The 17,228-nt window shown below is 44.6% G+C and overlaps 1 long non-coding RNA gene across 2 annotated transcripts in view; it reads left to right on the forward strand.

The window, feature by feature from the left end:
- The first annotated feature begins 12,006 nt into the window (after positions 1 to 12,006).
- LOC146806012 (uncharacterized) overlaps positions 12,007 to 17,228 on the forward strand; it is a 910,525-nt gene continuing 905,303 nt past the window's right edge. For both annotated transcript variants that reach the window (XR_014967539.1, XR_014967540.1), the window contains exon 1: positions 12,007 to 12,140. This is a non-coding gene — a long non-coding RNA (uncharacterized LOC146806012). The remainder of the gene's footprint in view (positions 12,141 to 17,228) is intronic.

Genomic DNA, 17,228 nt, shown 5'->3' on the forward strand with positions numbered 1-17,228 from the left:
GGTGCCCAGCACCACCTGTGTTTGAAAGAGACACACAATGTGATTTATGTTAAATCATTAAACTGACGGCACGTCTCGCTCTCTTTGACGTCTATGACGCTTCATGGGATGCGAGAATCATAACAAGAGCACATCGAATGAAAGCGCTACACCCGAGATCACGTAGCGCCTTGAAACACACTTTTCAGAGCGGACCACAGGCTACCTCTCCACGAATTCACCTGTCCCGGGAGGCCCGATGTACCTGCCCCGGGAGGCCTGACGTACCTGCCCCGGGAGGCCCGATGTAGCTGCCCCGGGAGGCCTGGCTTTGCAACAGAATCCCGGTTCACCCTGGCTCGGAGTTGCCACCTTGAACTTCTGTCGAACGCATTATGGCTTCAATGAGCTTTATACGACCGCCTGCTCTGTTGACAAGAGATTGAAGTGGGTGCAATATTCGCAGTTTCGCGACACTGGGAGGCTGCCTGGTCCCTATGGGGCAGCAAGGCCGGTGCCTGCGCAGTGGTGAAAAAGTGAGCTGTGTTTTCTGTTAATAATTCATGGCCATTTCAGCAAAAATGAAATCCTGAAGTGTGCTAAAAACCCACCCTAGTGCCCACCCCACGAGCCGGCAGCCCACCGATGACCCCTCCCTCTCGGAGCGGGCAATGAGGTAGGGTCTTTCGGTTTCCGCCGGACACTCGCCCAAAGCACTCTGAAACGTTGACTTAGTTTACACAAATTAAACATTACTAATCTAGACTCCGATCTGGTTCCCCTCCCTGTGTTCCCCTGTTGCTGGGTTGTGTTTTCCCCCAGCGAGTGTCTCCCTGTGGCCGGTAGGCCTGGGCGGTAAATTCCATTCCGCTGACGGAATTTGCGGAATTTCGGTAATTTCGCGTTCCGCTGAGAACGAAAAATTGCCCAAAATTCTGCTTTCCGCGACTTCGCGAAATTTTTTGTTGTTCGCGTTCTCAAAATGCGTGTTCGCGAGATATTTCTCCCCGAGCACGCAAACAGCAACTGTGAACAGGAAAAAAGCATTGCGAACAAGCAATTCCGCGTGTTCGCGGAATTTCTGCATGTTCGCGGAGATTTTTTACCGTTCCGCGGAGATTTGCGTAACCCGATTACGCTAATTCCGCCCACCCCTAGTGGCCGGGCTTTGCTCCGCCGACCGCTGACACTGGACTTCATTTCCCAGCAGCCCCGCTGCTACCGAGGATGCCCACGACGCTGGTAACGAGCGCCAGGTGGCGAATAAAGAGCGGGGCGGGGCCGAGGCCCTTGTGAAACCCTCCAGAAAAACTTTCCTGTTGCTGGGCTTTGCTCCGTGGTTCCCCTCCCTGTGTTCCCCTGTTGCTGGGTTGTGTTTTTTCCCAGCGAGTGTCTCCCTGTGGCCGGGCTTTGTTCTGCCGACCGCTGACACTGGACTTCATTTCCCAGCAGCCCCGCTGCTACCGAGGACGCCCACGACGCTGGTAACGAGCGCCAGGAGGCGAATAAAGAGCGGGGCAGAACCTCGTCCTACGGGACGCTCGCGGGACACGCCGGGAGAAGCCCGGGACAAGGGCGGAACCGTCTGTGGCTGTCAGAGGCCAGAGGAGGCCAGGCTGGGCCAGCCCCTTGATATTTTCTAGTAGGACTGAGGACATACAACCATCGCTAAGTGAGCAGTAATGATTTTATATGTTTGCCTAGTTGTCTAGTGATTGTATTGCATCAACTAACGTGTGACTATAGTGTGGTAGGACATTTGTTTATGCGATAGTAACTACTCATCTGCTACATGGCCAAATCCATTGTTAATCCCAAAGGGGGGGTGGGGCTGGGGGGGCTGGGACCTTGGACGCCTATCTTAAACGGGCAGAAAGAGCTGTGGCCAAAGAGATAGAACTTGTAGAGAGGAGGTTATCACTTGATCCATTTGGTCACAACTCGATTCACATACCAACAATAGAATCAACACGAGGTATCCAGGCTCCCATCGATTTCCTACAAAGTCCAATTACACTTTCCAATGACGTTTCAACATCTGTGACACACACAACAAATATTTCCTGTCCACTATTCCTAGTCCCCTCCCTCCCCTCCCAACACACGCACTAGGCAGTCACGGGTTGAGCTTGACACCAGAACCAAATATCTGCTGGGGAAGCGGAAGGCGAATAGTGTCGCAAAGGGTAGCAGGCCAAATGTCAAACAAGCTAGGAAAAAGAATTCCACACTTGGCCTGGGCTGCCAAACAGAAAGCCAAACGACTCAGGCAAATCACCCTAAGACCTACGAAGGGGGTAATACAACAACATCTGTAATAGATAACCCATGGAGGGTAACAAACTGTCAGAATTTATAGAGAATTTGGAGGAGCGCCTTAAGGCACTCAATAACCCCATGATGGAAAAACTTGATTCAATTGATTGTAGATTAAAAGCCCTAGAAAGACACGTATCAAACCAACAGGCGTCCACGATTGGGATCAAACCGATAGAAGCATGTTCCGCTAGTGCCCCTATTCACATACCAAAAGCCACTAGCTTATCTATTGGCTCGAGTGAACCCAGAGAACCTGCAGTTACCCAGATGACACAATTATTAAACATCTTAACTTCAACCAGTGCAGCTAAGCTTGGTTGTGGAGGCTCCAGGGGTAGCTTACATCATATAGACCATATTCCCCAAAAAGAAACAAGACTCCATCTTCCCCCAGAGGCGTGCCCATATTCCATTATTTTGGCTAATGTCCCTAAAACACTGGATGGCAAAGAGGAACACTGGTCTACACTAAAAAATAAAGCACTCCATTTTTTGAACAACAGAACAGTGTTAGGTGAACATCTCTTTAACAATTTTAAGATGGTAAGAAGGGTGGGCAGGGTGGGAAAGACCAGGAAGGGTATGGAGGGAGATTGTGTGAATTTTGCCTCCCCCCAATTGGTAGATCACATTCTGAGGCAGGCAGGATCACTGAGGATACATCGAGATCGTATCAATATACTACCATTGGGGTATTTTTATCCACCCAGCATAACCACCGCCACTAGAAGGAGAGACCATGCCCCTCGGGCTGCCCCTATATTAGTTTTACACCAGTAAGTAACAGATTCGAGGCTCTGAGTTCACTAGACATTAATGACTGACTCTTATATGGACAAGATCAGGACCCACGAGGAACCAATATGGTTAAACCCCATAGAGCAAGTTTCGCTTCTGGAATAGACCCAAACTAAATAATTCCCCCTGCATTATTAGATACAGCCCAGACAAGTGGACTAACCAATATCAATAGTCCTGTGCAAGAGGTTTTTCAACTAGGGGGAAAAGCCAGTGGAGGCCTACAGGATGTTGAATTACATGGTACCCAAAATCAGGATGATGGCACTGTTTTTTCATCACTAGCCTCCTGGAATGGGGCAGGGTTCAGAAACAAGGTAGTGTCATCAGACTGGACAAATTTTCTTGATAGCAAGGATATCATGCTATTCCAGGAAACCTGGTTGAATGCTTTGGAATATAGACCAGGTTACCTTAGCTGTTATGTTCCTGCTATTCCTAGCCTCCGTGGAAGAGCAAAGGGTGGGCTTCTAACATGGGTCAGACAAGATAGTAGGTATAACGTAACTTAACTGGACTCAAAAAGTAATGACATACTACTAATTCAAGTTCAGCATCCTGGATCAAAGGACCTTTTTGATTTTAATGTTTATGCTAGAGGGATGCCAGGGGGTAAGCCTTCAAATACTGTCGAGGAACTAGGGGCCCGATTCACAGAACTAACTTAAGACAAAATCCTAAACTTACTACCATTTTCGTATTCACAGAAGGCACTTACTCATTTTGGTATTCACAGAAGGCACTTACTCATTTTGGTATTCACAGAAGACACTTACTCACTTCGGTATTCACAGAAGTTAGGAGTCCTAACTTTAGGACTCCTAAATGCCTTCTGTGAATACCGAAAGTCTTAAAATTAGGATTTTTCTCAGTTTAGGAGTCCTAAAGTTAGGATTCCTAACTTTACTACTACTAAACTGAGAAAAATCGTAATTTTATGGCTTTCGGTATTCACAGAAGGCATTTAGGAGTCCTAAAGTTAGGAGTCCTAACTTTAGGACTACTAAATTGAGTAAAATCCTAATTTTAAGACTTTCGGTATTCACAGAAGGTATTTAGGAGTCCTAAAGTGAGGAGTCCTAACTATACTATTACTAAACTGAGAAAAATCGTAATTTTATGGCTTTCGGTATTCACAGAAGGCATTTAGGAGTCCTAAAGTTAGGAGTCCTAACTTTAGGACTACTAAATTGAGTAAAATCCTAATTTTAAGACTTTCGGTATTCACAGAAGGCATTTAGGAGTCCTAAAGTGAGAAGTCCTAACTATACTATTACTAAACTGAGAAAAATCGTAATTTTATGGCTTTCGGTATTCACAGAAGGCATTTACGAGTCCTAAAGTTAGGACTCCTAACTTCTGTGAATACCGAAATGAGTAAGTGCCTTCTGTGAATACCAAAATGAGTAAGTGCCTTCTGTGAATACCAAAATGGTAGTAAGTTTAGGATTTTGTCTTAAGTTAGTTCTGGGAATCGGTCCCTAGATATACTCCGACACATATTGTAAAAAAGGTAATATCCTAGTAGCGGGTGATTTTAACTGCTGTTTTGAACCTCTAGACAGCAATGATATTGATCTTACCCTAGAAGAAGATTGTACATGGAATATTCCCCAGCTGACACTTCTACCTATTAAAAAATGGACAGAGGCCGCACTTCAGTTAAAGGTTTTTGTATCGGACAAGGGCTACGTGCAATTAATGGTAGATCTGCGTCTGATAAACACGGAGCTTTTACGTTTAACAACGGCTTACGAAAAAGCCGTATCGACTATATACTTACTAATAAAGAGTACTGGCCCAGTATCAAGGATATGGTAGTAGTGGAAAGGGTCGAAAGCGATCATGACCCCCTACTTCTATCGTTTAAATTATTCAAATCTAATCGTCAGGAGGTTTCTCCCGTGAAGGTCGATATTGTCCAATCAAATGACACTAGGCGTATCAAATGGGCAAGCTGCATAAGGAATGAGCGACAGATTTTAACTATAAGGAATTTGACCACTACGGCGACAACTGCCCTACAAAATTGCATCACACAAGAGGTCATCCAAATGTAAATACGATCCACACCAATTTTTTCAACCAACTCAGGGTTTTCTTTACGAGACAGACTCATATAAAACCTAATAGGCCACTTAGAAAGGAGGACCAATGGTATGGGAAATCATGTAGGGCTGCATACCAGGCCTTCACTGAGGCAGTAAAAACAAAAGATAGAAACCGTGTTAAGAGTGCCGTGCTGCTTATAAAAAAGCTCAATATGATGCTAAACGCTCCTGGGACCAAGATTATTGGAGGGACCTCCATTCTGCTAGTAAAGAACGAACAATGTGTACCTTCTGGAATATGGTTAAGTGGGGCAGGGGAATAAAAAGGGAAGAACCAATAAACTACGTCCCGCCTAACCTCTGGGTCTCGCACTATGCGTCCCAGTTTGCACTTTTTGAAATTGACGGCGAGACAAGTAAAGATTCTATCTCCCCTATCAAGGATATAATTCCCCTAAAGTTTGAGCTAACTGAGGTGCGTAAGGCACTGAATTCCATCCCCAGAGGTAGAGCACCAGGTCTGGACTCGGTCCCAGCTGACTTGTTTACGCATGATAAGGAACTTTGGGCACCATACATTCAATGTCTAGCCAATGGTATCACCAATGGTTCACCTATACCAAACACCTGGAAGGGCAACCAGATCATACCGATCTATAAAAAGGGAGAGCGCTCAGATCCAGGAAATTATTGGCCCATAAGTTTGATAGACTGCATACAGAAGGTGGTTGCTAGGCTTGTCCTGCAGAGAATTCAAGGGTGGATTGAGGAAGAGGAAGTACTGTCACCACTCCAGGCAGGATTTCGCAGTCACACAAGTAACATAGACCAAAATTTTTAGGTTCCTGTTAATATATTGGCGGGTAGTTTTGTTGGGGGAGGGTTTGTTATTTGCGGCTTTTGTTGATCTTAAATCAGCATTTGACTTGGTTCCACGAGCAAAAATGTGGGCAGTTTTTAAAGATCAAGGTATGCCAATTGACATCCTGACCTTTTTAATGAAACTTCATGAGGATAACTTCGCCCAAGTTAGGTGGAACCAATCGGGTAGTGTAACAGATAAATTCCCAATTGCCAGGGGAGTACGCCAAGGGTGCGTAATAGCCCCGACCCTTTTCTCTTTATACATCAACAGAGTGATCAACTATTTTAAGAAACATCCTACCGATGCTCCCAAGCTGGATGGCAAGTTGATCCCCCTGTTGATGTTTGCTGATGCACTTTATTAATCTCAAAGACCCAACAGGGTTTACACAAGGCCATCGACGTGTTTGAGGTTTTCTGCAAAGACCATGGGATATAGTAAATGTAAGCAAGACGAAGTTCATGGTTTTACATAAGTCTAAACATATAAGAGGAAATGTGCAAATGAATGGGGTCAAATTAGAGCAGACTAACTTTTTTTCGTACCTGGGTATAACCCTTGCATCAAAGCTAGATTGGAAACCGCACACTACCCAGTTGATTATAAAGCACGCACAGTTAACTGGTGCATTAACAAAAGAGCTCCACTCCTCATATACCAGGCCAATGCTACCAGCACTAAAAATATATGACGTAAAGATAGGATCGGCAATTCTTTACAGGGCAGAATTGTGGGGATTCAGTAACCTCACCTCGATGACTAGGGCCCAAAATAAGTTTTTACGTGTAATTACAGGTCTTCCCGTATCACCTCCGCTGATTCCCCTCTTTTATGACCTAGGCGTCCAACGTCTAGAGGATATTGCCCGATATAGACCTGTGGCATACTGGAGGAGACTCTGGGTTACCCCAGAACTCTCACATTATGCTTGGGCTTTTCTGGACATCAGAGGAGTTGATAAGGCACAAAACATTTCATGGATGCGAGAGGTCAAGGTACTTTACTCTGCCATGGGGCTAGCCAGTTTATGGGAAGACCCAATAGCACATATCTTTCCCACTAGGAAAACCTTAACAGATCTATACTGGCGTGTGGTCTTAACAAAAAGATTTGGTTCATGCATTGGTCCGTCACTAACTGCGGATTTTATGGAACTTAAAGACTCACCTGTGTTTGAAAGCTACTGGGACTGTGTTACAGTTGTGGAGGACAGAAGAGATACCATCAATTTAGGGTGGGCACACTTCCTATTAACTCCTTCGTTGCTAAATGGAGAGAAGGCCTTGACCCTGGCTGTCCCTTCTGTCCCACACAACGGGAAAGTATTGCGCATATTTTATTTATCTGTCTGGAGTATAAAGTTCCCAGGCGGTCTTGGCTTAAACCTATTTGTCTTCAATTGGGCTTTCGGACAGGTGGTGAGGTCTTGCGGTGTCTCAAAACTAATACCTCCCAACCTGTGATTATAGCTGTTGCAAAATTTCTTCATTGGATGTGGATCATTTGTGCATGTAAATTACGTCTTTCGTGAATACCGTAGTTATTTTTGTATAAAACTCTTTTTATATTACAAGCTTTTTAAATATTTTATATGTTTTATCAACAATGAGATGTGTATTTATAACTGTAGATGATATGTACGTTATATTCTATGATGGATCAAAATGTTTTCTCTCTTTTTAAAATTGTTATAATATTTTAATGATGTCTTTTATGATTGAAAATCGAAATAAAGACTTGAAATTGAATTGATTTATGTTTCTACATTCATCGTTTGTTCACAAACATGATATTTTCTACTTTTCGAACAGATGCCTGCCTGTACACTGCTTTTTCCCAGCTTGTCACGGACAGACTTTGATATTGTTGTTGGCCATTTCCCAGCATGGCCTTGTGCTCCCCACAACAGAGCCCAGTGTCAGACATCTTGTCAGTTCCTTCCCACTCTCTGTGAGGCGACTATGGTTCAGTTTGATCTTGCTGGGCCATGTGGGTGGGTGTAGGTTGTCTGTGACTGCGAGTCCCATCATACTCTTGGCTACACCCCCCTTCCCAGCATGCACATACTTCCTCCTTCTTGACTCTGCTTCCTTGTGACGGGGTGTGACAGCAATGGCAAGATGTCTGACTGTGAAGTTCTGATGTTTGTTGTTGGCCATTTCCCAACATGGCCTTGAGCTCCCCACAACAGAGCCTAGTGTCAGACATCTTGTCAGTCCCTTCCCACTCCCTGTGAGGCAAGTATGGTTCACTTTGATCTTACTGGGCCATGTGGGTGGGTGTAGGTTGTCTGTGACTGCGAGTCCCATCATACTCTTGGCTACACCCCCCTTCCCAGCATGCACATACATCCTCCCTCTTGACTCTGCTTCCATGTGAGGGGGTGTGACAGCAATGGCAAGATGGCCGACTGTGAAGTCCTGAGGTTTGTTGTTGGCCATTTCCCACCATGGCCTTGAGCTCCCCACAACAAAGCCCAGTGTCAGACATCTTGTCAGTCCCTTCCCACTCCCTGTGAGGCAAGTATGGTTCAGTATGATCTTGCTTGGCCATGTGGGTGGGTGTAGGTTGTCTGTGACTGCGAGTCTCATCATACTCTTGCCTACGCAGCCCTTCCCAGCATGCACATACTTCCTCCCTCTTGACTCTGCTTCCATGTGAGGGAGTGTGACAGCAATGTCAAGATGTCTGACTGTGAAATCCTGGTGTTTGTTTGGCTACAAGTCCAAAGTGAGCCCCTGTGCTTCACACAGCAGCACCCAGTATGGGGTATCTTTTGCTGATATTTCAATGAGGTGTGTGTCAATGCTTTGTACCCGGTGAGTTGTGTGGAGTTTGTATTGAGGGGGGGTGTCTCCCCATGCTGATAAGTATGGTCAGGGCTGTCAGTCCTCCTTCCCATCATGAAACGTGCTTCCATTGTAGGGCGTGCAAGTTGTCTTTCAGGATGTCAGTCAGTGGTGTCCTGCTTCTTATTTGCACACAAGCCCTAGCAGGGCCTTGTGCTCCCCACAGCAGGAGCCAGTGTCAGCCATCTTGTAAGTCATTTTCCACTCCCTGTGATGTGGGCATGTTTCAGGGAGGTCTTGATGGGCCAATCAGGAGGGGGAGCATTATCTGTGACTACAGGCCCTATCATGTTTTTGTCTACCCTCACGTCACCTGCATCCCCACTATTCCTTCCTGACAGTCAACTGCACTGTGAGGTGGTGTGTTTGTGGTTGCAAACTGTCTGGCAGGGTCTATTTGGCTTTGTGCCACTGGCTTGTTTTATTTGTTTGTAGGTTGGTGCATGTCATGACACCGTCCCAGTCACTATGAGATGGCAGGTATTGTGTTTGTCTGACTGGCATACACATTTGGGCTGATTATCTATTGGTTAGTGTTGCTTTGCTTGCGGTGCATGGTTTCACTGTCCCCTTGCCACACAATCTTGGGTATGTTGTTGTGTACTCACCAGGCTCTGGGATGTCTGTTAGGCCATGGACGCTCTTTGATGGTAGGATGTCCCGTACCTTCTCCTCCCAGGTCCTGAAGTAGACTGGTTTGGCAGGAGGGCCACCACCAGTGCACTGACTCAGGGCATGATCTTTTTCGATGAGTCTCCTGTGCACGTCATACCACCTGTTCTGGATATCATCCTTAGTGCGCCTTTCTAGTGCTTGGGCATTCACCTTGTCCATAATCCTCACCCACATCTTGGTTTTCTGTGAGATGGGGGTCCTTTGGACCAATGTACCGCACAAATGTGGCTCTACTCTGATGATCTCGTCTACCAGCACTTCTAACTCACTATCTGTGAACTTTGGATTCTTCTTTGGGGGCATGGTGATGGGTGGTGATGGTGAGGGATGTGTGTGTGAGGGTGCAAGTGATGGTGGGTTGGTGTTGGTTTTGCTGGGTGTATGTGTGTGTGCTTTTGTATGAGGTGCTGATGGTGTGTGAGTTGTGTGATGGGTGAGTTGTGAGTGTGTCTGTGGTTGCTGTGTTCTGGTGTTTGCCACTGGCTGTGTCTCCGGTTTGCAAGGGATGATGGTAGTGATTGTAGTCCTTTATATAGTTGGAGTGGTGGGTGTGTCTTTGTCCCATGTTTTTTTTTGTGGTATTTATTGGCTTTGTCATTGCTTGTTTTGGTCCTTTTTTTGTCTTTTTTTCCTTTGTGTTTTGTAGGCATGAAGGAGACGTTCATGTGACGGAAACGGACACTGCTGTTGTCTCATGCGGGCTTCTCCGCCTCGTTCACGCTGCCTATCTTCTGTGTTTCGTGTCGGTCGCGGCGGTCTCTATTGCTTGTGTGCCGGGTTGTCTGTGCGTGTTGGTCATGCGGCTTGGTCTCCGTGCGAGTTGGGCTGATTTTACACGCATTGCATAGTACTGCGCAAATCGTATATCGCGGGTACGGGTCGGTCGGCTTCATTCTGGGTTCGTGTCGGTCGGTGATAATCGCGTCGGTTTTCCGGCCGGATCACTATTTTCCCTACGGCTCGGTCATATGGCTTGTATTCCGTACGTGCCGGTTGTAATTCACACGCGTTGCATCGTACTGCACAGGTCATACGGCGCTGGTCCGTGTCGGTCGGTTCGTTTTGCGTCCGGAATCGGAATCGGCCACCAAATGTCACAAAGAGTAAATGCTATAATTTCAAAGTGCAAACTGTGAAAAATAACATTTGCAAAGTGCATATAGTTCTGTTACCACACTCTTGTAATTGCTGGAATGCAGAGTTGCCAGAGAGAGAATTTACTCTCTCATCTCCCTTTCTCACTGACGTGCTATTCCCCAAATCGCCTCTGAAATCCAGTGGCTGGTTCGTCAGAAGAGCGGGTCATTCCCCCGTCCATTAAATGTTTACACTGAGTCTCCACTTAACCGGGGGCCCCCGACCCTGCAGGGCAGGCTCAGTAAACTGGAGTGGAGAATCCTGCTGATGTAAGGACGCTACGAAGAACAAATAGAGCCCAACTCCGACTGAAATACAGCTGACTTTTATTCGTCAATGCGTGGCAGTCAGGGAATCACTCATTTCTCCTTACGTGTTTCAGCATGTTGCCTTGATCACAGGTGAGTGTCCTTTATATTCCAAGTGGTCACATGGCCCATAGTGCTCGACTACAGGCCCCAGGATGCACTACAACAAGTCTTTCAGCAAGTGGCATGGGGCAATATTTCATCTTGCTTCAATAGCGTAATTCAAACACCAAATGTCACAAAGAGTAAATGCCATAATTAAAAAATGCAAACTGTGAAAAATAAAATTTGCAAAGTGCATATAGTTATATATATATATATATGTAACTGTTTTTTAAAAATTATATAATATAATTTAAAAATATTATTTTAATTGTACTTTTTAAACAGATATGTGTTAATATATATGTATATATGTGTGTTTTTTAACTTTTTGAAAGTAAGTTTATTTGTTATATTTTAAAATAATATTATCTTTATTAAATTCATGTTGGTATTTAATATATTTTAATTGTAATATTTTCATTTGTATATATTTAAAAATCTTTATTTAATACAGCTGTAATATTGTAAATAATATTTTTGTGCTTACCTTTTTAAGTATAGGCAGTCGCTATTTTTGTCTCAATATTTTTGTAGGTCGATTTTTTACTAGTCGATATTTTGTCGTTCACATAGAAACATGATCAACACTAACCGACATGCTGCACTGTGAATAATCAACAGATTTCCCAGAGAAGATGTAAATCAGAATGATAATATTTGCAATTTATGAATGGGGAGTGGGGTTTCGGTGTGGGAGCATTGCCATTTACCATAATTTGAAGAGAAAATATTACTTAGTATCACTCAGGACTTTGAAGCCTGTCTGGCACAGTAATCCATTATCCATATAAAAGTAGTCTGAAGAAGGGTGTGTTGTTAGCATTTCTGGTGTGCTTCCAAACAAACAATACGAAGTACTGTGGATGTAGCACACTGATCTGTCATGTGACTCTGGTAGGATCGTGAGAAGCCAATTTCTGCATAATTATAGAAGCTCTGCTAGCACTCCATCACTTTCAGATTGAGCTTAGTATTGCAGCAACAGGATCAACCATCTCTCTCATCATGAAACTATTTGTTGTCCTCGTTTTTATGACGCTTTGCTGCAGCCTTGGTGAGTTGCGTTTCCTTCTATACATGGGGTTCATTATCAGAGACCTTTTCATAGAGTTTGAAAGGAAGTTTACATTCTTTTTTAGGTCAGGAAAATGGAGATCCTTAGAACTATCTGACAGAATCAGGCTCAGTGCACATAAATATACAAAGCAATGTGGAATTTGTTCTTGCTTCCGATTGTGTAGCTTTACCTAAAAATGCATCTACAGCAAACATCTTTGGGACAATAAGCTATAAAATTGAGCAGAACAAAACCAGCCCTTTATCTCCACATTAAAGCACATTATTCCTAAGTGTGCCAATCCACTAAGCTATATCTTAAGGCGAAAAATAAATAATCAATAAAAAAATCATACTCTAATCTCTGGTGAGCAAGTAAATATTTACTAATATCTAGGGCTTTACCTTGAAGGAAGGGGTGGCTTTTATCTACACCTTTCTTTGAATCCCACTTGTGCTTACTAGTCCAACAAAGTATCAGGTTCGACCCTTTCTCTAGTGCTATAGGTAATGGCAGGTACACGTTCTACCACTTTGACATATGATGTGGCAGATTTTCGGGGGAAATTGGGAGGTTGGCTTGACTTTACACAGTGTGGAGACACAGATTGTTGTTAATACTGCTAGTCTGCACACCACAGGCACAGGTGAGTCTGGAGTTTAATTTGTGGAGGCAACTTTTCATTTTGCAGGCAGCATTTGTGACATATTGTGCAAAGATGAGAGCCTCCTTAGCATTCATTTTGAAGGGAATATTAAGGAAAATGTTGGTGAAGGTGAAGAATGCATGGAGTATATATCTGTATAATGTTGTAAAAACGTTACAGTTTGAGGAGATCTGGGAAAATATTGCCTGCATCCCAAATAGGATATTGAGCAATGAAGCAGGACTAGCTGATATTATATCATGAAGATCAGTAAATTGTGAAGAAAAAACATGCATGAATGGTTTTAAGTTTATACAAATATAACATAAGGGAGCCATTCCTCAATCCTCCCTATACGTTAATAGATTCCCTTCAAGGACTTATGATATTAAAAATGTAAAGGAAGGCTCTGACCACCTGTGCCTCCATGTTTCAGGATGCTGAGTTTCTATTGTCGATAATTTGTACATGTGAATTGCTGGGAACAGAAATAAGACTCTTGTTAAGAGCAAGGCTTCGGCAGCTAAATACTCTAAAATGCATAAATGCGGTTAGTGCATGAGTTACTGGATCAGAGACCCAACTTACTGACAGATTTATAATATTCTTAACAGTTCCTAGTATCAGAATTCAGACAGCCTCTATCAGCATCCCACCAATAAAAGAAGGGTAGGACAAGCGTGGTTAAATTATTATTTGATTTTAAGAAGCACACAAACAAGAACATTTCTCTCATTTATTCTTCTATGGTATTTGTCTGTAACATTTTTAATCAATTGTAATGATTTTAATTACTTGTTTAATAAACACTTACTTTATTCAATCCATATATTCTTGAGTGCAAGAAAACAGGCCTTTTTGCAGTGGCCCCCCACTTTTTGCCCCCAGTCGGATTGCTAGACGCTAGTTTTTGACTCTGACATTGCACTGGAGCCTGCTAACCAGGCCCCAGTGTCAGTGCTCTTTTCCCAGAACTGATAAATGTGAGGAAACTCGAGGACTGTACTCCCCTTGTTAGCCCCTAGTATATGGTATTAGTAGTACCCAGGGCATGGGTAGCAAAGGGGTCCCCAGTGCTTGCAGAACAGTTTGCCCAGTGTGACTCAGGTAAACTACTGACAGCAGGCCTGCCATTGCTGGCTGCAGGAACAGTGCAAACTGCTCCATTTCGACTTAGCCTTCACCATGTGTAGCAAAGTTAATGCACTGCTTTTAATATGTGCCAGTCGCCCCTAAGGAAGTTCTACTGAGTCCATGAGGCAGGGTGCAGTATGTTAAGGGTATAGATATGTAAGTGCAAGTTTATTTGTTTCTATAGTGGCCTTTACCATTTAAGAACACTATAAGTGATAAGCGGTTCATAGGCTAACATGGGTTTGCCCCGGCAGCTCTGGGGTCATTAGCTCCATATGGTAGCACCTTGAAATGTTGAGTTTGATATCAAAAGGCGTGCTGTCTAACTCCAGACACAAATCTAATGCCGGGAGCGATGTGGCATGCACCCAGGTGGCTACCTCAGAAGTGGCCTACCTGTCAGCCTCAGCTTTCCTACTCTCTGGCTGGCAGCCCGTGCTTGCTGTCCCCAAGACAGGATTCTGACCGGCAGTGTGAACACTTCCAAGAGTCAGGAAGAGAAGCATGGGCAGGAAATAGGTCACACCTCCTCCCTCCCAGGCAGGCTAGTGAAGTGCCACATCAAGGAGGTGAGCTTAAAAGGCTGCACTGCCTCTGATATGCATCCAAACTGTCTCCCAGAGAAGTAAACAGCTCTCCCCCTGCCCCAGGTATGTTTGCTCCAGGACAGGTGGGACATCAACAATGCAGGAGGTCCATACTCCCAGAAGGCTAGCCACACCTCTAGGGTGGGCATCCTGGTTTATACAGCTAAGAAAGTCTTTGGCCATATTTAAACATTTTAGAAACAGTGGGCTATGGATAGAAAAAGTGACCTACAGCCCCAGATGGTGTAACTTCAAGGGCAGATTAGCTGCAGAGACTAGTAGCCCATTGGCTACTTGCTCCCTCTCCCATAACTCCCCTATATCTAACACTTAAGGGACACCCCTGAGTCCAGAACCTCAATTCTGAGCCACTTTGCATCAAAGAGGAGACTTGAGAAGACAACTGCAGGATTATACACAAACCAACAGAGGGAGACTCTGTACCTGTGGCAATACTCCTTGAACTACTCTACCAAGGCTCGTCCTTGTCTAAAGATAGGCTCCTGTAGATAGAGAGAACCCTGTTAGAGCCAGAAGCAATGTCAGACACCCTAGGACCAGTAGCGCTAGTCCCCTGCACACTGCAGGTAAATTAATGTTCGGAATCCAAAGAATCACTGGCCATCGGGCCCTCCAAAGGATCACTCCAAAGCAGATGATCCAGTACATTGTGGAAATTGTAGTCTTGCCCTCCACAAAATTTCAGTCTGTTCCCGTGTTCTACTGGACCTCCGGATGTCGAAGAAGTTCCTTGCTGAACTTACTGCTACCAAGGCTTGTTAGTCGCAACTACGGCAACTGACACCATCACTCAAAGTTTCAGCTAGAGGACATTCCACAAGACATTCATCCAACATCGGCAGCAATGTACTTGTCAAGATTTTGCACCCTGTTCTCCTGCTGCACCGTGTTAGTGGTGAAAGGAGCCTCCCCATGGCTCCCATTCCGAACCAGACATAGCCAGAACAACTCTTCACATTGGCTCCATGGGCTGGGTAAAATTATACTGACTGTCGTGTCTTGGTCCTGGGACCTGCATCACCTTTAATCTGCAAGGGTTCCACACAACCAGACCTGCAAGTGACTGATTGCCACTAATGTTTTTTACCTTTGACGGCAATAGTAAATTTTCACTGTTTAATTTTGCACTGATTTTATATTGCTTCTAAAATTCTCAACTATGGTTATATACATATCTGATCAAACTCATTTTGGTGAAGATAAAAATGTATTTGATTTTTCCAAATTTGTGTCATATGTCTTTCGAGTTGTGTCAATTACTTATCGTCCATGTTGGTATTCTGAAGTGCTTAACAGATGTTCCTCTAATAAAGCCTGTCTGTTCTTTGCCACACTACTAGGAATGAGTTAAAGATTTATTAGAGTGAATCCAAGGACCATCTTTGGGGTTTGTGATAGTATTGCAGGGTAAAACCTAACCAACATCACCACATAATATTCCACCTGTCTACATTGGTGTTACAGAAACCGGATCCTGAACTTGCATTTCACAGTTCCATTTGTTCATAAGTGATTTTTCCATGAGAAATCCACTAAATTGACTTTAGACTTTAAAATTTATTTTTCAGAAATGTTTCAAATTTTTTAACATTGGAATTCTAAGGTCCCTGTGTAGACCACATGTCTAATAAGTACATTTAAAAAGCCTAGGTGTGTTAGGCAAGGTTTAATAGTTTTTCAAAAATATTTAAAGGTCCCAATTTCCAAGTAAAAAGTTAGGCATAATGGAAGCTGGTAAGGATCTTGACTTGTCAGTCATCCCAGCCCTAAGGATCAGAGATCTGAGGGTTTTGTGCAAAACAAGGGGCATTAGCTATAGGGTTACAGCTAAAAAGGAGGAACTTGAATATCCCCTCAGCTCTTATGCAAAAGAAAAATTAGAGAGCGAGGGCCATTACTCAGAAAAAGACCAAAAAGACCATATTGAGTAAGATGGGGAAGAAGGTGAAGACCACAACTCTCCGCCCTTTCCCAGACCTCTTTCACCAGTGAGAAGTGACAGGAATCACTCTAGGAGATCCCCCATTGGTACGGTGGTAGAAACCCCTGAGTAACAGCTTGACCAACTCTCCCTGGAAGTGAAGAAGCTTGAACTTGAGGAAAGGAGACTAAGGGGATTATTAGGAAAGTCCACCTGCCATCCCTACGTAAAAAAGGACCGCCCACCATATGTGCAGCGGTCCCGTTGGGGTGATTAGGATACGCCCACCACACTGGCGGGCGCATCCTGCTTTTTTAACATTGTGGCGGGCGGTGCTTTCAGCACCACGCGCCGCAATGCCAAAAATGCATGTTGTGTATTTGCATGCACAACGTGGCGGTGCCTGCCATGTTGTGCATGCAAATGCCCATTTGCACCCCCAACCCCCCAAACTTTCTGGGGGCCCGAGACGGGCCCCCAATGGCATGGACTGCATGCCTTTCCGTGGTGGCAGCGCCACCACGGAAAGGCGAATCCCCGCATGTATCGTAATATGAATGGCGGTGTCTAACAGACACCGCCACCATAATAAAACCTTTTCCACCCAGTCGACTCATCGACCAGGCGGAAAACCGTCGACAGTCTTTACGTCCACCGGGGTCCCCTCCACCATAGTAATATGGAGGGGGAAATGGCATGCGGGCAGGAGAGAATGTCAGGCGGATCGCCACCGCCATGTGGACGGTGGCGATCCACCCTACATTCTAATTGATCCC

Source organism: Triturus cristatus, chromosome 8, assembly GCF_964204655.1.
Source record: "Triturus cristatus chromosome 8, aTriCri1.1, whole genome shotgun sequence".
NCBI classification, from domain to species: Eukaryota; Metazoa; Chordata; class Amphibia; order Caudata; family Salamandridae; genus Triturus; species Triturus cristatus.